This window comes from Coenobita brevimanus, chromosome 31 (assembly GCF_032717465.1).
Source record: "Coenobita brevimanus isolate Jiangsu-jjx chromosome 31, ASM3271746v2, whole genome shotgun sequence".
Taxonomy (NCBI): Eukaryota; Metazoa; Arthropoda; class Malacostraca; order Decapoda; family Coenobitidae; genus Coenobita; species Coenobita brevimanus.
In genome coordinates, this window is record NC_136984.1 from 17,274,097 (window position 1) to 17,294,816 (window position 20,720).

The following is a 20,720-nucleotide window of genomic DNA, read 5'->3' on the forward strand; positions in this document are numbered from 1 at the left end:
GAGTTTCCAAACACTATCCTCTCTTACCAGGGCCACTCCAACATCCACTACCCTACCTTGTACCTCTTTTATTACCCCATCCATGTACAGATTGAACAACCATGGAGACATGACACATCCCTGTTTCAAACCAACTTTCAAAGAGAAAAATTCACTTAGTTCACCATCCAAGGTTTTTATATTAACACTCTTATGGTCGAACTTTTCTATTAAAGAATAGGCCTACCATCTAACACCAGACAGTTCAGTGCAGCAAGAGTGAGTCTGAGAAACCTTAATATTACCTTCAGATATCGTTCTTTTGCTCGGTTCATCTCTGATATTCTCTTCCAGCCAAAGACAGACGATTGTACTCATTTGGGAGAGGTGTTGAATCCTGAGGGTGTTAATACAGCCGTCATTAATGCTTTCACCCATAGTACTCTCATTGTCTGCTATAGTATTCCAGGTAACGCCAGACTGTTTTATTTATATGCAATTCAGTCAAACGAGCGTGAGGGCCATAATACTATTATTATTAATATTGTCATCATTAATCCAGTCTTGGTCGGGGTAACTCTTTCTGTTGCAGCTGAAATCATACCATTATATTCAGCTGGGAGTAAGTCATGAAGCTTCAGTAAAATACAAGTACACTGTCACCATTAACCTTCTTCACTACTGCACTCCATCTAATAACAGACCATTTTACTCAGCTGACAGTGAGTCACAAAGGCCTGAGAGTGTTAATACTGCCACCATTATATCTCATGGTTGGTACAATTCTAGTATTCTGTTCCCGATAACTCCATATTTAAAAAAATCAAAGAGTGGGTCATAGAAGAGTGAGATTCGTTGTTACTGTTAACCCTCTCGTGATCAGGCTGGCGTAGTATTCTACTCCACTTAACGGCACACGATTTTAATCAGCTGAGAGTGGGTCGTACGAGCTTGAAACTTTTAATTCTATCATCATTAACCGTTACATCGTTGGGAAAACTCTAGTATTTTACTGCAGCCAACGCCAGTCTATTTAATTCAGCTGAGAGTCATACTGTAGAAGCCTCTGTTAACTCCTTCAATCCAATGACGTATTTTCTTTTAGTCTTGCTATCAGGAAACGACTTTACTTAGCTTAGGACGGACCTTTAGCAGTGAAGAGGTTAATGAGGAATATATGTAAATCCTCCAGTTGTAAGTCTCTCCAAAGCTGAATAAACAAAGACGTCATCGTACTGAATGGCTTAAATGCCGCTGTGTACTTTCCGGCAATATTCAGTCTTGGATAACTTAACCCCTTCAATCCCATAACATCATAATTTTACACTGGCTGTGTTAAGACGACTTTATGTAACCTAAGAAAAATGTCTCATAGTGAATGATTATGAATTACGTTTCTAAACGCCGGAGTTAATTAAAAATATAACCAGAGCTGAATAAAACAGTTCGTTGATCGCCTAAACAAAATACGAATGACATTATTGCATTAAAGAGCTTAACCGAAGCTGAGTACTTATAAGAACATAAGAAGGGAGGATAACTGCAGTAGGGCATTTGACCAATGCTAGGCAGCTTCTAAAAGAGTAACTGAACTACTTGAATGAGATACGGATAGCAAATAAGAAGGCTCACCCCCTCCCTCTAAACCCTCCAGCCAAAGCCGGCAGGAGAGTAAGAAGGAACACCAAGCGGTACTGAAAAACTGGCATGGACATTTTACAGAGAAGTGGGAAAGGAGAAAAACAGACTATCATAGTGTAACCTGAAAAGGAAAAAGAATGAATTAGAAGGCTAATGGTTATATACATATATTCTTTTTTCTTTAATACCAACCACATATCTGTAACATGCTTGTCTAGCCTATGCTTGAAACTCTCAATGGAAGGGGCAGAAACTACATTACTAGGTGGCTTATTCCATTGGTCTGCTACTCTATTGCCAAACCAGCGTCTACCTATTTCCTTACTAAAATGGAATTTATCTATTTCCAAATCATTACTTTTACTTCTATCCTGTATGCTCACTTTAAGTACCTTGCTAACATCTCCCATATTTAATTTCTTTAACCACTGAAACACCTCAATTATGTCTCCCCTTAGTCCACGCTTTTGTAGTGAGTGCAGATTTAGTCTTTTTAGTCTGTCTCCAAATGAAAGGTTCCGAAAATCATGTATAATTTTTGTCATTCTGTACATTTTCTATTTTCTATGGTATTTATTGTACCTGTATTCTGGCTCTGTCCTTAATATCTTTTTTCAGTAATGACAAAATAATATCTGTCGATTGTATCAATTGTTCTTTCGGGTTAAAAAATAAGTAAATAAATAAATGTTTGCTGAGATCCAATCTTCTCCTAGAATACCTGCAACTACTCGATATCTATCGAAGTTCCCCTCTGTCCTGCTGGTTGAACAGGTACAAGAGGGAATTTAACTCTTATCAAGAGTCTATCCGGCCAGAGAAATGAACTCGATATTTTACAGCTGCAAACTACCACTACACCAACAGTTGCCTGCCTTCCATATGTAGCCCAGAACGTATTATCTGGGACAGTAGGCTACTTATAAACTTCCTTAAGCTTAAGGAAAATATCTTGGTGAACTACAAAAATGGTCAGAGAGCAATGACAGATTTGCCATGAACATTACCTTTCAAGAGATATATTTTGGGAATGATTTCAGTTTTCTGGAATAATATTTTGGAGGGTACAAATGCGATTCGGTGATTTTTTGGTGATTTTTGACAATTATCGCGAATTTTCAACACCTATCCAGTTCTACAATTTTCCATTAATTTGAGTGTAATTACCTTATGAAGGCCCTACATAGAGTATCACAAAAATGATCCCAGCCTTTCAATAAACGTTTCAGTGTTTAAAGAAAGAAAATAAATAAAAAGGAAAAGAATATATATTTTCCAGCAATTTGAACATTTCCCATACCCCAAAACATGCAGAATTTAAAAAATTTGTCATTTTCTTGTGGACAGACTAACGTTTATGAATTTGAAAAAAAAAATCATGGTCCTAGGTTTGATAATAGGGAATAGATAGCTGTTGAATGTGAAAAATTACAAATACCAAAATTTGCGACTAAAGTTACATGAACTGTAGAGTAATGCTGCTGTTATGACCTTTTTGGGGTATGTATATACATTAACATCTCAACAGACTCTTATACCTGGTACCCTGGGGATATACATATACTCTGAAGGCAATAAAGCAACAGATATTCCCTTCAAAGCATAGAATGTTAATAAAATTTAATACCAAGATGCAGAAGTAAAGGTGACTCGCACCGACCGTTGTGGTCCAGGATTGTCACTTGACATGCAGACCTTGTTCTTTTACTCTTCTGCACCATAATAATTATATAAAATCATTAAAAAACATGGATTTCTGGGAAGGAGGAAATACTAATAGCATACATGGTGAGCTCGACTGGTGTTCTTACGATGGGCTCGTGGGTTATTCATACAAAAATACTCACAACTCCCCGCACAATACACGAATTGTCGTAATACTTGGCCCAACTGTTCAGAAAGCCTGGCTGAACGAGCAGATTTCTTATTATTTTCTTAGGCCTTGAATGAGATCATTTGGTTTATTACTACATTTATCTGTTGTTGTTATTGCAATCATAGGCTGACCTAAATGTGAAGCTACTGGAATGCAGGGAACTGACAATTTCATTTTTTTTTTTTAGATCATTTTGAAAGATTGTCTGTGATGTGATAATGTGATACATGAGTGTGTTGTGGTGTGGGGAGCTGCATCGCACTGTGACCATAGCGGACTGTCTGTGAGAGGTAATTTGTGTTGGGTCTGTGGCAGGGAAGGGTGTTGACTGCACCGTTGTCTGGCTGAGCGTGCTCGTGTCTCTCTAGATAGGGTGATTTCTTGCGGGTGGATGTCTGGTGGTGGTTCGTGAGGGGTGTTAATTGAATGTTTTGTATGATTTTGGTGGTTATGTAATTATGTACAGTATATCTAGATCACGGAAATACACCAGCACAGTTGCACTGATAGGGAATTAATATTACTTTTCCTATCAGACAATAATAGCGTAAAAATGGACTTTTCTAATATAACCTATCATGCCCGGCGTTGTTTGTTGCGTGGTTCTCTCTCTCTCTCTCTCTCTCTCTCTCTCTCTCTCTTGCGGATTTCAGCTGGAGACATTGGTGCGTTTGGGAGCATTCTTGATTTCCTATCCTAATCTTCAGATCTTGGTAAAAATTATATAAATAAAATGCCTAGTCATAGCTTCCTAGGTAATGTCCACCTTTGATAGGAACTGTACGTCGTTTCATTTACTTCCCTTGACATTATTGTTTAATTGCTGACCTTTACTCCTCTCTGCTCCATTGTCCTAAAAAAAAGGTATATGATTTTATAGGTGTGGTACAATCAAGGAAAAAAAATTATCCTATTCCACTATGTTTACTGTATACTTAGGACATGCCCGTCACTTTTATTCGTAGTGAATCGTACTAATGGTAATCATTTAAGGGCAGAGAAATGTATCAGGCATTTCTCAGCTTAGGGATATAAGACACCAGTGGAAAAAGAGATGTAGAAAAATTGAAGTATAGGCGTATTTGCTCCCAACTGTAATTAGGAGTGTGTTTGTCAAAAGTATGGAATTTTACAGCTTTTTACAACTAACAGACTTATGTAAATACACAATAATACCAAAAAACTGTTAAGCAAAATGTTAAAAGAAATAATCGGGGCTGAAAGTAGGTTTATAATAATACTTAATAACAGAAGAAATATTGATGTAAAACAGTATTTGTAAAGTTCCAATCATCCTTCAAGCACCGACCCACTGCTGTTATATTCAGGGCACAATTCAGATCCCTATTTCAGATTCAGATAGACTCCAGGGGGGGGGGCACACACATTCCCACAGTCCACTTCCCTCCTTCTTGTTGCGGTTAAGTAGTTCCAGGAAAAAAGATAAAGGTCAAGGAAAATTATATATGATTTCCCTATTTACTGAAAATTTTCTTGTGACTTGAAACTCATGTGTGTTTGTGTGTGTGTGTGTGTGTGTGTGTGTGTGTGTGTGTGTGTGTGTGTGTGTGTGTGTGTGTGTGTGTGTGTGTGTGTGTGTGTGAGAGAGAGAGAGAGAGAGAGAGTTGAAAAGCACCGTGATTTATGGATGATTAATGTAATAAATGCAACTAATTTAACTTAATAACCTAAAAGAGAACCTTGCCGATTTATCAGGATTCAACCACTTGCACAACAGTTTAAGAAGGCGTAGTTTTCTTTCCTCCTTTAAGGCAATCCTAGTTAACTGTCGCAAAGTCTTTGACTCACCTTTCTGTGTTCAACCCAGTAGATATTCTGTGGGGAAAACTTACATGTTTAAAACTCGTGAGGAATGTTTTCACTCATGGTCGATTTCTTCCCCCACAATTTTGTCCTAATGTCACAAAGCATATATCACTGACTTCCTTCACTTGTACTTTGTGTTACATACTCAGGGCATACTAAAATGACAAGACTGTGCCTACTTCTCGTCACAGGTAAACACAAACATTATGTATACACTCGCACATTTTCATCACTGTAGTCTGAAACTCTGCTGTTGGCCCATTACCTTTTAAGAGCTTTTCTCCAGTCAGAATATCATGGGCCCAATAATGGTTTTGCGTTTTTCTTAAATAATAATTATCTTGAGAGAGCAAAAACAGACAAAATGGGAAAGGTTTGGCAAGGGATACCAACTGAGCCAGCAGCGTCTTGCGTATCTCAAGTAACCTCTGGAAAAACAAGCCGATGATTAATTTTAATGCCATGCAACTTATGTCCCACTATGGGCCGTTCTATAAAAACCAAGAGTTCAGACGGTCCAACGGCGATGTTCAGTCGTCAGACGTATAAAAAATCTTGACCATCAGTCTTGGCGAAACCCAGTTTAGGAGTGTGAATGCCGCGACAGTAGCTGGATTGGGAAAGAATGTGCTGCATGAGCGCTTAAAGGGCGCAAAATTTGAAATGTCTCTTCTGTTTAGAAACAAGACATTTCGAAAATCTAGTCTAAACGGTTTTTTTAATGTAGGAAATATATTTTTATGCGCTAGAATTGGTTGAAAAAAATACTGTAGTATAGAATAAGAAGATACATTTACGAGCAAGGTACAGTACACTGTATAGGCTGATGGGGCCAGTCAACTGGCACTTTCATCACTTAAAAATGAATTATATTAGCCAGAGTGTTAAGACTGGAACCACTGACCGTCTCATTGCCAGGACAGCTCAAGCATTTAGTGGGTGAGATTAGGTATCTGTACTATTGCGGACACTAATGCCATTTCACATCCGTGCGATAAGTTACGAGACAGTGAACAGTGTCTGTTGAAATCCAGTATATCGATAGTTACAACCCAACAGACTTTTCAGAATGTTGTGCAAGAATTTCATAATTGTTCCTTTAAAAAGTGGATTAATAATAACAATGGTAATAGTGGGCATATGACGCTGTTAATATTGGCACCATGGTCTGTTTCATGGCCAGGAGTCTAGTATTCTGTTGCGGCTAACAGCAGGCCAAAGTGACTCACAGGAACCAGAGAGTGTTTTCTGTGTCTCAGGAAATAAGCATTTCGTAATGATAGTCTTGCCTTCATTAAAGCAGTCTTAATGAACACCTGAGCCATCAACACATGTGGCAGTGCTTTCTCCAATTAGAGTTTTGCCGAAGTGTAGCTCCAGTGCTGTCATTACCAGGCGCTGCGAGACTCTGCCCCATTATTCACATGCACTAATGAACAAGCAATTCACTGCTTCTCTGGCAAACACAGACAATTTTTTCTTTTTAGTTTATATGCCAGACATCTTGCTATAGCCGTAGTTTTTCTTGTCGCTGTTGTTGTCATTGATGTTGTTGTTAACAACGGCATCGTTGTTGTTGTTGTTGTCGTCGTTGAAATAGTCATTATTGTTGTTGTTGTCATCGTTCTTGATGTCGTCGACGTTCTTGTTGCTGTTGCAGTCATCGTCATTGTTGTTGCCGCTGTTGTCGTTGTCATTTTCGTTGTTGTTGTTTTTGCTGCTGCTGATGTTTATGTTGTTATTATTATTACTTTAATCGTAACATCATCATCATAATCTGTCCATCCAGAGACGTCATAATCCCGAATTTGGTGGTCACAAACAAATGGGCCCCAGTGTCGCCTTGTCCCCTGCCATTTCGCTGCCCTTCTCCTAACGCACACCCCATTCTCTCATATACCTCTCCACTCCATCCGTCCACTTCATCCTCGGTCTCACCCTCCCTCTACCCTCCTCAACATCACTCACATACACTGTCGTCATTAGTCTCTCACTCTCCATTCTCTTCACATGGCCAAACTACTGTATTCAATGTATTTCTTCAAACACTTTCCATCACACCCACATCCATACCACAATGCTCCTTTACTTCTCCATTTGTCAATCTGTCTCTCAGTGGAACCCCACATGCTCCTTTCAAATAACTAATTTCCTCTGCTCTCACTCTTGACTTGTATCTTTCCAAGGAGGTCCAAATTTCACTTCCATATGTTGGAGTGGTGATCACACTATTATTATTATTGTTGTTGTTGTTGTTGTTCTTTTTGGTGTTGTTGCTGTTGTTTATTTTTATTATTATTATTATTATTATTATTATCATCATCATTGTTTTCATTATTGTGTTGCTGTTGATCTTTTTTATTGTTATAAGGAAAAATAAACAGTTCTGATCTACCTCAAACCTTTCAGGTCAAAGTCGACCAGATGTTGACAATGTGTTTACTCTGAAGGTAAAACAGTTACGGCCTGACTTGAGCCCTCCCTGGGTGTGTATTTTCACAATAAAAACATCCATTAAATGGGCATAATTTCCATCAGCAGGTTAGAAACTCTGCCTTCTGAACACCTTGAATAAGAGGATGTAATTTATATTTGTCATGCCGCCTCGAGACGAGTTTATTCGCCTTAGGACAACCAGTAGTTGTTAAGCATACCTAAAGCTAGAGAGAGAGAGAGAGAGAGAGAGAGAGAGAGAGGAGGGGAGAGGAGGGGAGGTCCACCATCGCCCCTTCCCTTGCACCACCTTGGATCACCCCAGCTGACAGAAGCACATTTGTGTTCCACGCCTCACCAGGTACAGAAGCAGCGGGAAGTGAAGAGCACTTCAGCACTCAAAACAGTTGCCTCTCCACTCATCTCACCTCCATCTACAAGTAAGAGATCTTACTGCAGACTGTTTTGAATCCCCTCATTACAATATAGCATTTTTACTACATTACTGATCCAGACAAATGATTTAATTTCTCTTTATAAAAAACAACCCTCATTTCGACGACCAGTCACTCTTTAAATCCTTTCTGAATGTTATGTAACTACAAACAAAAATTTTTATTACCCTTAGAAGGAACATTGTGCATAGAGGAAGTTCTTGAAATTTATAGTCTCTCCAGGCTGAAAAGTATATCCTATGCAGAATGAAGTCATTCAGAGGTAACAAATATAAAGTATAGAAGAAATCTGAAAATACCAGGAGTAAAATATATCACATATTCTCTGGTCAAACGAGTCAACCTTGCTAGCTTAGTCGATATCATTCAGCATATCAGTGTGGATCAGAAAACAAACACGTTATAATAACGTGACGGTCACACATCTTTTGCGACCGGCTGTGGCGAAGTGGGTTCAAACCCCACACTAATGAGGGTGCTTTACGGTACGATGTTAATTATATATATATATATATATATATATATATATATATATATATATATATATATATATATATATATATATATATATATATATATATATATATATATATGTCTAGGCTGCTTCCCCCAAGGAAAGGGAGGTAGCCGAGACAGGACGACACACTCCCCATTTACTCATCCATTCAAACACATTCATTCGCATCTTAGCCCCAAAGGGGAGAAGGGAAAGATCCTCACCGCACCACACCGCACAAGGGTCAACTGCACAATGCAATCAGTGACGTCTGCAGCAGCGCCCGACAGCAGAGCTGGTTTACCCCTGCCACATCATAACAGACCCATCCCCTTACCCGCACCTGACCTGACTAGCTGATCAGACCAAATGCGGGAGAATATCCCCTCAGGGCTGCGTCATCACTTATTCATTCACAGTTTCTTTCCATTTATTTCTGTCATGCACAGCCGCTCTTCCTTGCTCAACAGACATCCCTCTCACATGCAACGCTCTCTCCACACTGTCCATCCATCCTATTTGTGGTCTTCCTCTCAGCCTTACACCCCTCACATCAGATCTAGTTATTTTTTTCACCAATCGCTCATTATCCATCCTCTCCATATGCCCAAACCATCGCAACACCCTCTGCTCAACTCTACCAACCATCTCCCGAACAACTCCAGTTCTCCTTCGCACTTCATTATTTTGCACTCGATCCATACGCGTCACTCCACACATACTCCTCAGACACCTCATCTCCATTACATTCAAACTTTTCCTCTCTGCTGCACCCATATTCCGTGTTTCAGCCCCATATAATGCAGTCGGTACCACAACACCCTCATACAGCCTTCTCTTTACATCCATTCTAAGCGAACGACATCTGAACACTTTTTTCATTCCTCCCAGCACCTTTCCTACTTCATTTATTCTAAACTTCACTTATGCATCTATTATTCCATCCACAGCAACATGTGACCCTAGATATTTAAAACACTCTACCTCCTCAAGCAACTCGCCATTCAAAACAATATTCATCCTCCAACCATCTACCAACCTCGTACACTTCATCACTTTACTCTTATTCTCATTTACTTTCAATTTCCTCCTTTCACACATCCTTCCAAACTCCTCTATCAACTGTCTCAATCTCTCCTCTGAATCAGCCACCAGTGCAGTATCATCTGCAAACAGCAGCTGCTTCAGATTCCACTCTCCACCATCAACATTCACCAGACTCAGACCTCCACCTAAAACTTTTGCATTCACCTCCCTTACAACACCATCCATGTAAATATTAAACAACCAAGGCGACATCACACATCCGTGTCGCAGCCCCACTCTCACAGGAAACCAATCATTCACAGCATTTCCCACTCTTACACACTATTTACATAAAAACTTTTCACCCCTTTTAGTAACCTACCATCAAGTCCATACAATCTTAAAACAGTCCACAAAGCCTCCCTATCAATTCTATCATACGCTTTCTCTAAATCCATGAATGCCCAAAACACATCCTTGCCTTTCACAAAATACTTTTCACACACTTGTCTCACAGCAAACACCTGATCCACGCATCCCCTCCCTCTCCTAAAGCCACACTGCTCATCACCAATCACTCCCTCTGTATCCTCTCTAACTCTCATAATTAACACTCTACCATAAACCTTACCTACAACACTCAACAGACATATACCCCTAAAGCTAGTACATTCATACTTATCACCCTTGCCTTTATACAACGGGACCACACAAGCACTTGCCCAGTCAATTGGCACCATGCCTTTCACAAAGCACACATTCAACAATCTTACTAACCAGTCAACAATAGTCACTCCACCACCCTTCAGGCATTCCACAGCACACCCATCCATACCTACAGCTTTCCCTGTTCTCATCTCCTTTACTGCCTTCTCCACTTCCTCCTTCGTGATCAAAGAATCATTCAACTCTCCTAATACATTTGTTCCTTGCACCATTCCATCTGCCACAATCTCAGCCACCCTTTCCTCCTCTACATTTAACAATCTTTCAAAATACTCTGCCCATCTCTTCCTTGCTGCATCCATCTCAATTAACATCTTTCCATCCTCTGCTTTTACTCGTTCTTCCTTCCCAGACTCTCCCTTTCGCACCCTTTTTACCTTCTTCCAAAACATTTTCTTATTCTGTTGAAAATTCTCTATCAGCCGCCTACCCCACCTCTCATTTGCTGCCACTTTAGAATCACTCAAAGCACTCAAAGCCCTTCTTGCCCTATTCCTTTTTTCCTTATATCTTTAATATGACATCTCATCCTTCCTCTGCAACCACACTTCATATGCACATCTCTTCTCAGCCACAGCCATACTTACTTCCTTGCACCACCATTCACTTCCTTTTCTTACACCACCACCCACACGTCTCACACCACACACCTCTTCTGCATGCCCCACCACAGCACTCTAAAACTTATATATATATATATATATATATATATATCATCATCATCAGCCGTTCTGGTCCACTGCAGGACCGGCCTATCCCTACCGAAGCAGGGACGATACAGCCAATGTATCTCTACCCAGTGGCTTAGGCTGTCTGGTAGAGACTGTATGTAGAGTGAAAAGTGCTTGTGTGTAATTGTAGTGTTGTAGTGGCTTTGGATGTGTGTGTAGTCTGTGATCCAAGTGTAATCGGCCCGCCTTAAGCCGACTGGGTGCAAGCATACTAGTATGCGACACTGGTTCAACCACAGCACCCATTGTGTCCGCCAAAGTAGCAAGTGGCTTGGTGAACGCTTCCCAAAGTTTTTACAACTCTGGCGGGAGGCGAACCTGCGCTCACCAGCGTGTGAAACGCACACTCTACCACTGCACCACAGAGGCTCTATATATATATATATATATATATATATATATATATATATATATATATATATATATATATATATATATATATGGGGGGGGCAGGTGGTGGCGACCATCATCCACTCACTTGATGTAGCGTTTCCTAGTTTTTCCTTTACCTTTATGATTCTTTTCCTGTGTCTGCTCACGTCTCTTCCTGTTACTTTTTTTTACTCTTCTTTCCTTTTCAGGTGGCTTTACATTAAGTGACAAGCTTAATGGTTTTCTATAAGCCAGGAAACTATTCACAGTGCTGAGTGGCAACAACATAACGAAAACACACGTGTTCCCTACGAGTCAACAAGTGGGTTGGCATAGGGTTAGTGCCCCCACCCCCCCGTAAACTTAATAACTTCAAGATAAACGGCCATTCCTTACATGATTAAGGCGTCTGGGCATATATATATATATATATATATATATATATATATATATATATATATACAGACACACTATATACTGTATATACTGTAGAGAGAGAGAGAGAGAGAGAGAGAGATGTATACATATATATCCTCAGCATCAGACATTGCAGGTCCGCTGCTGGACAAAGTCCTCCCCGAACCTTTTCCACGAATTGCTTGACTGAGCTAATGACTTCCGCGTTTTGCCTCCAAACTTCTCCATCTCATCGCTCCACCACCTGTCTGGCCTTTTTCTGCTGCACTTACTAACTCTTGGAGTCCAGTCAGTCAGTCTCTTGCTTCATCGGTTACTCCATATTCTTTCTACATGACCATCCCACCTCCATTTCTGTTCATTTATAACTTCTACTATGTCATTGACTTTAGTATGCCCTCAGGCAAGTTGATCTTCTCCTGCCTTATATTCCCAACATTGACCTTTCCACTGTTCTTTGAAAGCAGTTTGATTTTCCATTGATTTTGTCAGTTTCCAGGTCTCACAACCGTACCTCATAGCTAGGATTATATATTCGTTATAAACTTTTCATTCATACTGGCAAGCTACATTTCTTGATGTCTCAATATTCACCGAAAGCTTTCAATCTAACTGTAATGCACCTTTTTGTATCGCTAGCATGGTCTTTCATTAGTTTCAGTATTTACCTCAAACAATTGTACTCCTTGACTCCTTCAAGAATTTCTTCACTTATTCTAATGATTCTGTTTGGCGTATTTGGATTGAACATTTAGTTTTTCTCTGGTTCATCTTGGGCCCTGCTTTGAGACTTTCTCTGTTTTGGTCATTTAACAACCCTTGTAATGACTCGGCTCTTTCTGACATCAGGACAATGTCACCTGGCAATCTTAAAATGGTTTGGATTTTCTCCATCTATGTTTACTCCTTTATTCTCTCAGTTGGACCGTCTGAAAACACTTTATAGCCATGATGTAATTAATTTTGGTGAAATTGTATCTCCCTGACACACGGCCTTTTCAATCTAAATTTTTTCCTGGTCTTGGTGTAATTTAACTATAACAGTTGCCTATTTATTGTTATCGAGCAGTTTTATAATTTTCTCTTTTACTCCTTCTTTCCCACAGTGAATTTATAATTGCTGTGTGGTCCAATGAGTCAAAAGCCTTTTCGTAATCAATAAAACCTAAACAGAGTGGTTTATTATATAGGCTGTTTTCTCATTTTCCTGATTCATTGTGTGTAGATGATCGGCAGTTAGATACCCGCGTCGGAATCCTGCCTGTTCAAGTGGTTGGAATTCTTTCAAAGTTTTTACAATTCTGTTTGTAAGGACTTTAGTGAAGAGTTTGAGAAGATCTATAAGCTAATGGGTCGAGAGTTACTATGATCTCTTGAGTCGCCTTTTTTTTAAAGCAAAATAACTATTGCATTACTCCATGCTGTGGAAATTTTCTTCTTCTGTATACGCTGAGCAAGTAAGTGGGCGTGCCTGTTTTATTCTTCTACATGCGACTGTAAATCTGCTACTATTTCATCTTCTCCTTCAGCCTCCTGTCTTTTCATACTTTTATGGGAAATGTTTACTTCGTCTGATGTTATGTCTAGTCTTTAACTTATGTCAACTGAAAAGTTAGCTCTTAGTACTACTGCCTTTGATGAATACAGTTCTTTGTAAAATTCTTCAACTCTCTTCACCATCCTCTCCCTACATTAATGACTTCACCTTTTTTGTCCTCCGGTTATAAAATTTGGTGTTTCCTTGTGTCATGTGACTTCGGATCAGTTTCAAACGTTTTCCTTTTCTGATAGTTTTTTTTTTTTTATCTGATCCATGTTTCTCTTTGTTTTTCCTCCTCTCGTCTCCTGTTGAAAAGCTTATTTAATTCTGTTCTTTCTATATCATCTTTGTTTGATTCTACTTTCATCCCTTTTCTTCTTTTCGTGAGCTCGTGGGCCATTTTTGACAACTTGTTGATTTTGGTTGTGTTAGCTTTCCCTACCACCTCTGCTTATTCTCTTGGGTTATTATCAGTGTCACACTCAGCATGAGCCTGAAATCTGTTTCTAATTAATAAGGGAAAGGCTGCTTTGTTTTCACTTACTTTTATTGGGCCTATATTTTCATTATTAATCAGCTTCTTTCTTTCACCTTTGAAATTGAATCTGGCTGTGCATCCCACCATTCTATGGTCGCTTCCTATATTTACTTGTTGACAACTGTGACATTTATGATCGTGTTGTTCTTATCTGCTATAATGATGTCGAGTTCATTCTTTGTTTCACATTTAGGTCTTCTCCAGATCCATTTTCTCCCTGTTCCTTTGCGAAAGAGTTTGTTCACTATTTGCATGTTATACACTTCGGCAAAATTTATTACCATTTTGCCTCTGTCATTCCTTTCTCCTACTCCAACGTTTCCCCTACATGCCTCTCCATTTTTTGATTGGCCAACTTTTCCATTGAAGTCTCCCATGAGTATAGTATATGTGATCCTTTCTTCTTCCATAATTTTTAAGATGTCATCACAGAACGTTTCTATTTCTTCATCTGAGCTTTGAGAAGTCGGTCCAAATACTTGTATTACTTTCAGGATGTATCTTTTCCTTAGTCTAATTATGATCCATGGTACTCTGTCATACACTGCTGAAATTAACTCTGTTCTCTGCAAGATTTCTGTAAACTGGAAAACCTAAACCAGTACCTCTTTCATTTTGGCTTCCTCTGTAGAAAAATTGGTGGTTTCTGTTTTGGAGCTAGATAATTTTTGTTCTTTCCCGTGGATTTCACTGAAACCTACAATATCCCGACTAATGTTTTCTAATTCAGTCATTAAGTTATCAAGTTTGTATCAAGTTTGTAAGTCTATGATCATAAGTAATAATGAATCTCTTTGATTACTAGTTTAGTCAGTTTTATGGTTTGAATACATTTGGTCAGCAAGTGAGCTGGAATGGGTTAGGGATCTTATGTTATGTTTACCGTGATACTGTGATCCTGTATAATGTTGTGGTGAGGCTCAATTCGGCATTAGATAATGTCAATACCACCCATATAATAAGGATACATAGCATCCATACTTGCACAAGACTTAGCTTAAGTACAAAAACCAACACTTATCTAATTGTGTGTTTGAGCGAGTTTACATTTTCACTTTTCTTATTGCTCCAGCACGGCCTGTAGGCCCTCCCAAGAAGCGGCGGCCGTGGCACATTGGAGCTGCTGATCAGGAGGCAATCAGACAGTAACTCTTTGATTTATCATGGAATGATTACTGCTTCCATGGCCAAGAGACATCTCAGCGTGCCTTGGGCATTACAGAGGTTATTCTCTCGGGCATGAAAGCATGCATTCCTTTCTCAAATCCTGTAATTAAAAAACAATTAAAAGGAAAACTTGATTTACTCACTCTTGTTTTAATGCTGTCCACAACAAGGAGAAGGCCTACAAAAGGTACCAGAGCCAATCCTCCCCTGAATCTCATCCCTTTGATGTTTCTGCCCAGAATTGTGCTGTCTGTTCTTCACTCTTCAAAAAATCATTTATTTTACACAAATGCTCTGAACTGTCCAATTCAAATTCTTCCCGCTCCTTCTGGAACATCACTAACAACTTTTCTAACAACTTTACCTCATTATCCTTGCCTCCTCTTTTCCACTCTGATGACTCTGTAACTATTTCTTCTGCTGATAAAGTAAAACTCTTCACTCAGATTTCTCCTCCAATTCCACCTCAGACGATTCCGGTTCTCTTCCTGCATCATTTTCACCCTTTGACTTCCTCATAGCTGACATCAAAATTTAGTCAATTGATGCATTTTTTCACATCAGTGGCCTCAATACTAACAAGGCATACATGACTGATGGGGTCAATTTTTTTGTACTCAAGAAATGTGATTCTGTTTTTACACCCTGCCTCGGTAATCTCTTTCTGTCACCTTGTGCCTTTCCTTCTTGCTGAAAGTTTGCTCTCATTTAGCCTCTTCCAAAGAACGGTGACCAGTCCCAGCTTTCTATTGCCCAATTGCTTTAACATCCTGTATTTCAAAAGTTTTTGTGACTATTCTTAAAAATTCTTAAAGCACTCTTCCTACCACAACCTTATTTCAGATCGTCAGTATGAGTTCCGCCAAAGACGCTGCACTATGCTCATCTCATCTACCGTTCAGATTCCTGGTCATCCTTCTTTCGGGACTCTCAGAAAGCATTGCCATTCCATCTGACATCTCAAAGGCTTTCAATCGTTTCTGGCATAAGTCTTTACTTTTCAAGCTGCCCTCCTACGGTTTCTATCCTACTATCTGTGCCTTCATCTCTACGTTCCCTATAACTCCTGTTTTAGATGGCCCCCGTTCTTCTTCTGGAGCTATGAATAGTAGTGTTCCTCAGGGCTCTCTCCTGTCACCAACTCTCTTCCGCCAATTCATCAATGACCTTTCTGTGCTGTACATCTAACCCTATCCACTCATACACTGATGACTCCACCCTTCACCTTTCCAATTATTCACTTCCCGCAGCATCCATCTCAGTAGTTACTTCAACAAAGAAGGGATGAGGCTATGGCACACGTAATGTTTTACTTCGGGTATATCTTTGAATAGGGTATATATATATATATATATATATATATATATATATATATATATATATATATATATATATATATATATATATATGCATCAAAAACTCTGTTCTTACATTGTTCAACTCGAAAACATATATTGCAGGAGTATTCTCTAATACTGAACAATATCCAACTCTATCTTGCTTTATCTTTAAACATACTTGGTTTTTCACTCTCTTGCAACTTATATTGGAAAGATCATATTACCTCTCTTGTAAATTCTGCGTCAACGAGATTCGGTGTGCTAAGCCGACCCTGTGTGTGTGTGTGTGTGTGTGTGTGTGTGTGTGTGTGTGTGTGTGTGTGTGTGTGTGTGTTTACCCCTGCACAGTTGTTGACTATATACACGGGTTTTAATAACCTCTGTTTAGAGTACAACTCACATGTGTGAGGAGGCTCCCCACATACAGCCATTCTCGACAAGGTGGAGTCAAAGGATTTTCGTCTCATTAACTCTCCTTCTCTTTCTGGCTCCCTTCAACCTCTATTTCTTAACAGCACTTTGCATCTTTATATCTTTTCTCTCACTACTCCATTGGTCACTGCTCCTCTGAACTGTCTGTCCACCACTATGGCAGGTGCATAGCACCCGGCTGGCAACAAACTCACGTTCCTTTTCTTTCCATCTCTCTAGTGTAAGAGTTAACCATTACTCCCAGTCCCTCATGTATGTAACAGGTCAACTCTGGAACTGCCTCCCTCTGTCTGTATTTCCCACTGTCTATGATCTCGTTTCTTTCAGTTGCAGTGTGTCCAGGCATCTCAAATTGAACGGATCTTGAGTTTGGTTTTCTGTTTTTGTTTTTTCTTGGTGGAAGCAGTCTGACGGGCTCTTGCCTTTGGTTCCTTCTTTCATGCATAAAAAGACAACTTCGATATATAAATGAGGGCATTGTAAGACTTTTGGACTTCATGCAATAGTTGAGTTGAGTATGACTGAGAAAAGTCTGATCAAATATTCTTAACAAAAAAAAAAACAATACTTGTATCCATAATTCGTTACTATGGACTAATCCTTTTGTCTGGTACTGATATTCAGTTAGCCTGGCTGTGACTCCCACCACTAACGATTGGAGAGACAGATACAAAGCCTTCCACAGCATTCCAAAGGAACTGTCATTTTTAAAATATGAATTTATTTATAGTGCATTAGTAATTAAAGTTTAATCATATGGCAGTTATCTAAATTTTAGTTTGAACCTTCGAATGGCAATTATATGAAAAACAAAACACTGAAAGTCAGTTCTCTTGTGTGAGATGTGATGCATCATCATTATCATCACTTTGTTAGGATTTTTCAGTTAGGTTTTGTTCCCATGCATGACAGCAGGACAGACAGAGCACTAGCCAAGGCATGAAAGTAAGGGAAGCTGCAATCCTTGGTTCCTTCCGACATTCAAACCAGTGCTCTGGAGGGGGCACACTGGGGGTGATGGGAGATAACCTTGTGTGATTAACCTGCCACTGTCAGCAGACTTTGGACATTCTCACTCACTCACTCTCTGTCTCTGTCTCTGTCTCTGTCTCTCTCTCTCTCTCTCTCTCTCTCTCTCTCTCTCTCTCTCTCTCTCTCTCTCTATCTATCTATCTATCTATCTATCTATCTATCTATCTATCTAGTGTTCAGTACTGTACGTAAGTAAATGAAATGGGCAATACAATGAATGTATATCCTTCCCATACCACTTCTTGATTAGCATCATCTCTTGCTACAAATCAGCACAGATGTAAAAATTGCAGTTTCAGGCCAGGGTAGAGTACAGGCACTCTAATGAATTCCTAATGAAGGCTTTGTCTAAAAACCTTAAAGCCGAAAACTCTATTTTATGTTTAATTGGATCGTCAGGGGTTAGTAAGTCATTAATTATTATAGAATGAACAGATTAAGCGATTACTTTCCGAACTAGATTCCCCTTTGATTTTAAAAGTATATATATATATATATATATATATATATATATATATATATATATATATATATATATATATATATATATATATATATATATATATCCATCCATCATCCAGTCCTACGTTGCCCCATGAGGAGCGTAGTAGCCCTGGGCTATCCAGTTGGTCCTGACATGAGAGTGACCAACCTCACTCATCCCTGAGTGGCATTATGTGAGCAATAAACCACAACCATCCTTTGGATATAAACCTTCACCAGCTCAATCCGACTGGGGCACAATAATTACCCACTAAAAAAACAGGCGTCAAAATTTGGTTATATCGTTACCACTTAGCATAGTAAATGGTTTGCTGGCGTACAGGAAACCATTTGGCTTGTCACTCAGTGTAGAGTCACATACAGGCAGATGGAAGAGGAAAGAATGAAGGAATGAAAGACAGAAGAGGGAGTGTAAAGTGACCCATAGGCAGAAGGAAAGGAAAGACTGAAGGAAAGAAAGACAGAAGAAGAAGGAAGGAAAGAAAGATGGAGGAGAGGAAAGGGCAGACATCCGAGAGCAGCACTACACTGAGTGAGTGGATGGTGAGCGCCCCCATCTACCACATTATATATATATATATATATATATATATATATATATATATGTATATATACTTACACATATATACATATATACATGAACATATATATTGTTACGGAACAGAGAAAGATAACGTACACTTTAAGTGAGAATACGAAGAGTCACTACTGTCCCGTAAAGTTCCAGGTTCAAAACAAAAGAGTTAGGTAAAATTACAAGTTAAAGTTTAATGCTTAAATTAACAACAAAACATTCAAGACTCATAAGGATAATGTAATGGCAAAAACAGGTTAAATATATGGTTAACTGCAATAGCCTCTATTAACACGAAATTAGCAAGAGTAAATTTATCTAAGTCAGCCCTGATAAAATGAGATACCAGATAATACTCAGTGAATGCCAGATAAATAATTACAGATACAAACTATTATCAAAAATGACTGACATAAAGAACCCTACATGAATTACAAAAACTTCACTAGGCCTACAAATTAAACTTATGCTATACAGTACAAGAAAAAATGCAACAACAGTTATACTCAAATTACACACAGCTGCTAGATGGTTGGAGACTTCTTGAGCACTCACAATAATAATATCTGTACAGGGGAGGACAGAGATGTGAACAAAATGAGGAGCAGATCTAAGTGGCAATGATGCAGAGACTGAGCTCATTATATAGGGGCCAGCAGAGCCCGACACAACTTGTAATAAGGACGCGCAAATGAAGCGATGGGGACAAACGGTCGACAATCCCGCACTGAATAACAGAAAGGACGACTTACTCTACTATAACGGTAGATGGGGGTGTGACTGAGGCAGAACACGCTCGTGATCAAACATGCAGCAACTGTGCGTTAAAATTACACAAAGGATGATGAAATCATAGGCTATGTAACACCTCCCCACAAAGAAAAAGAAATTTACAAAGGAAATTTCTTATTACTCTAAAACAATCTGTCTAAAGTCTGGATAAGCAATCTGCAATAACATTTTCTTTCCCCTTGACATGTTGTATGTCTAATGAATACTCCTGAAGAAGTAGACTCCATCTTGTCAATCTCTGATTTTTATCTTTAAACTTACTAAGGAATTTCAGTGGGTTATGATCGGTATAAATGACTATGGGGTCAAAACCAGAACACAAATAAAATGAAAAATGCTGTAAACCCAAAATCAAGGCCAAAAGCTCTTTCTCAATAGTGGAGTAGTTCTTTTGAGGTGGAGTGAACTTCTTACTGTAATAAGATACAGGATGTTCAATACCCTGATCATCCTCTTGCAGCAAAACAGCCCCAGCTCCTGTATCACTTGCATCAACAGCCATCTTAAAAGGCTTAGCAAAATTTGGAGTAGCGAGCACTGGCTGACTTAATAGAATAGCTTTAAGTTTGTTGAAAGAGGATTCACAGTTATCGGTCCAGACAAATTCAACTCCCTTTTTCAGTAGGTCTGTAAGTGGTGATACAAGAATAGAAAAGTTAAGAACAAATCTCCTGTAATAACCTACTATTCCCAAAAATCTTTGTAGCTCTTTCCTACTTTTAGGACTGGGAAGATCACTTATAACCTGAACCTTAGCTCCTGGTGGTGCAACATGTCCATCACCAATTACATACCCAAGGTACTGAACTTTAGCTTGACCAA

At 39.1% G+C, this 20,720-nt stretch overlaps 1 protein-coding gene across 2 annotated transcripts in view; it reads left to right on the top strand.

Annotated features, from left to right (window-relative positions):
• Positions 1 to 20,720, top strand: part of LOC145395422 (uncharacterized) — a 284,261-nt gene that overhangs the window by 175,802 nt on the left and 87,739 nt on the right. The window contains exon 1 of one of the 2 annotated variants that reach the window (XM_080269025.1): positions 8,115 to 8,196. The exons of the other annotated variant lie outside the window; for it this stretch is intronic. The gene's annotated coding sequence lies outside the window, so the exon portion shown is untranslated. Of the gene's footprint in view, positions 1 to 8,114; positions 8,197 to 20,720 lie in introns of those variants that run through there. 2 annotated transcript variants of the gene reach the window in all.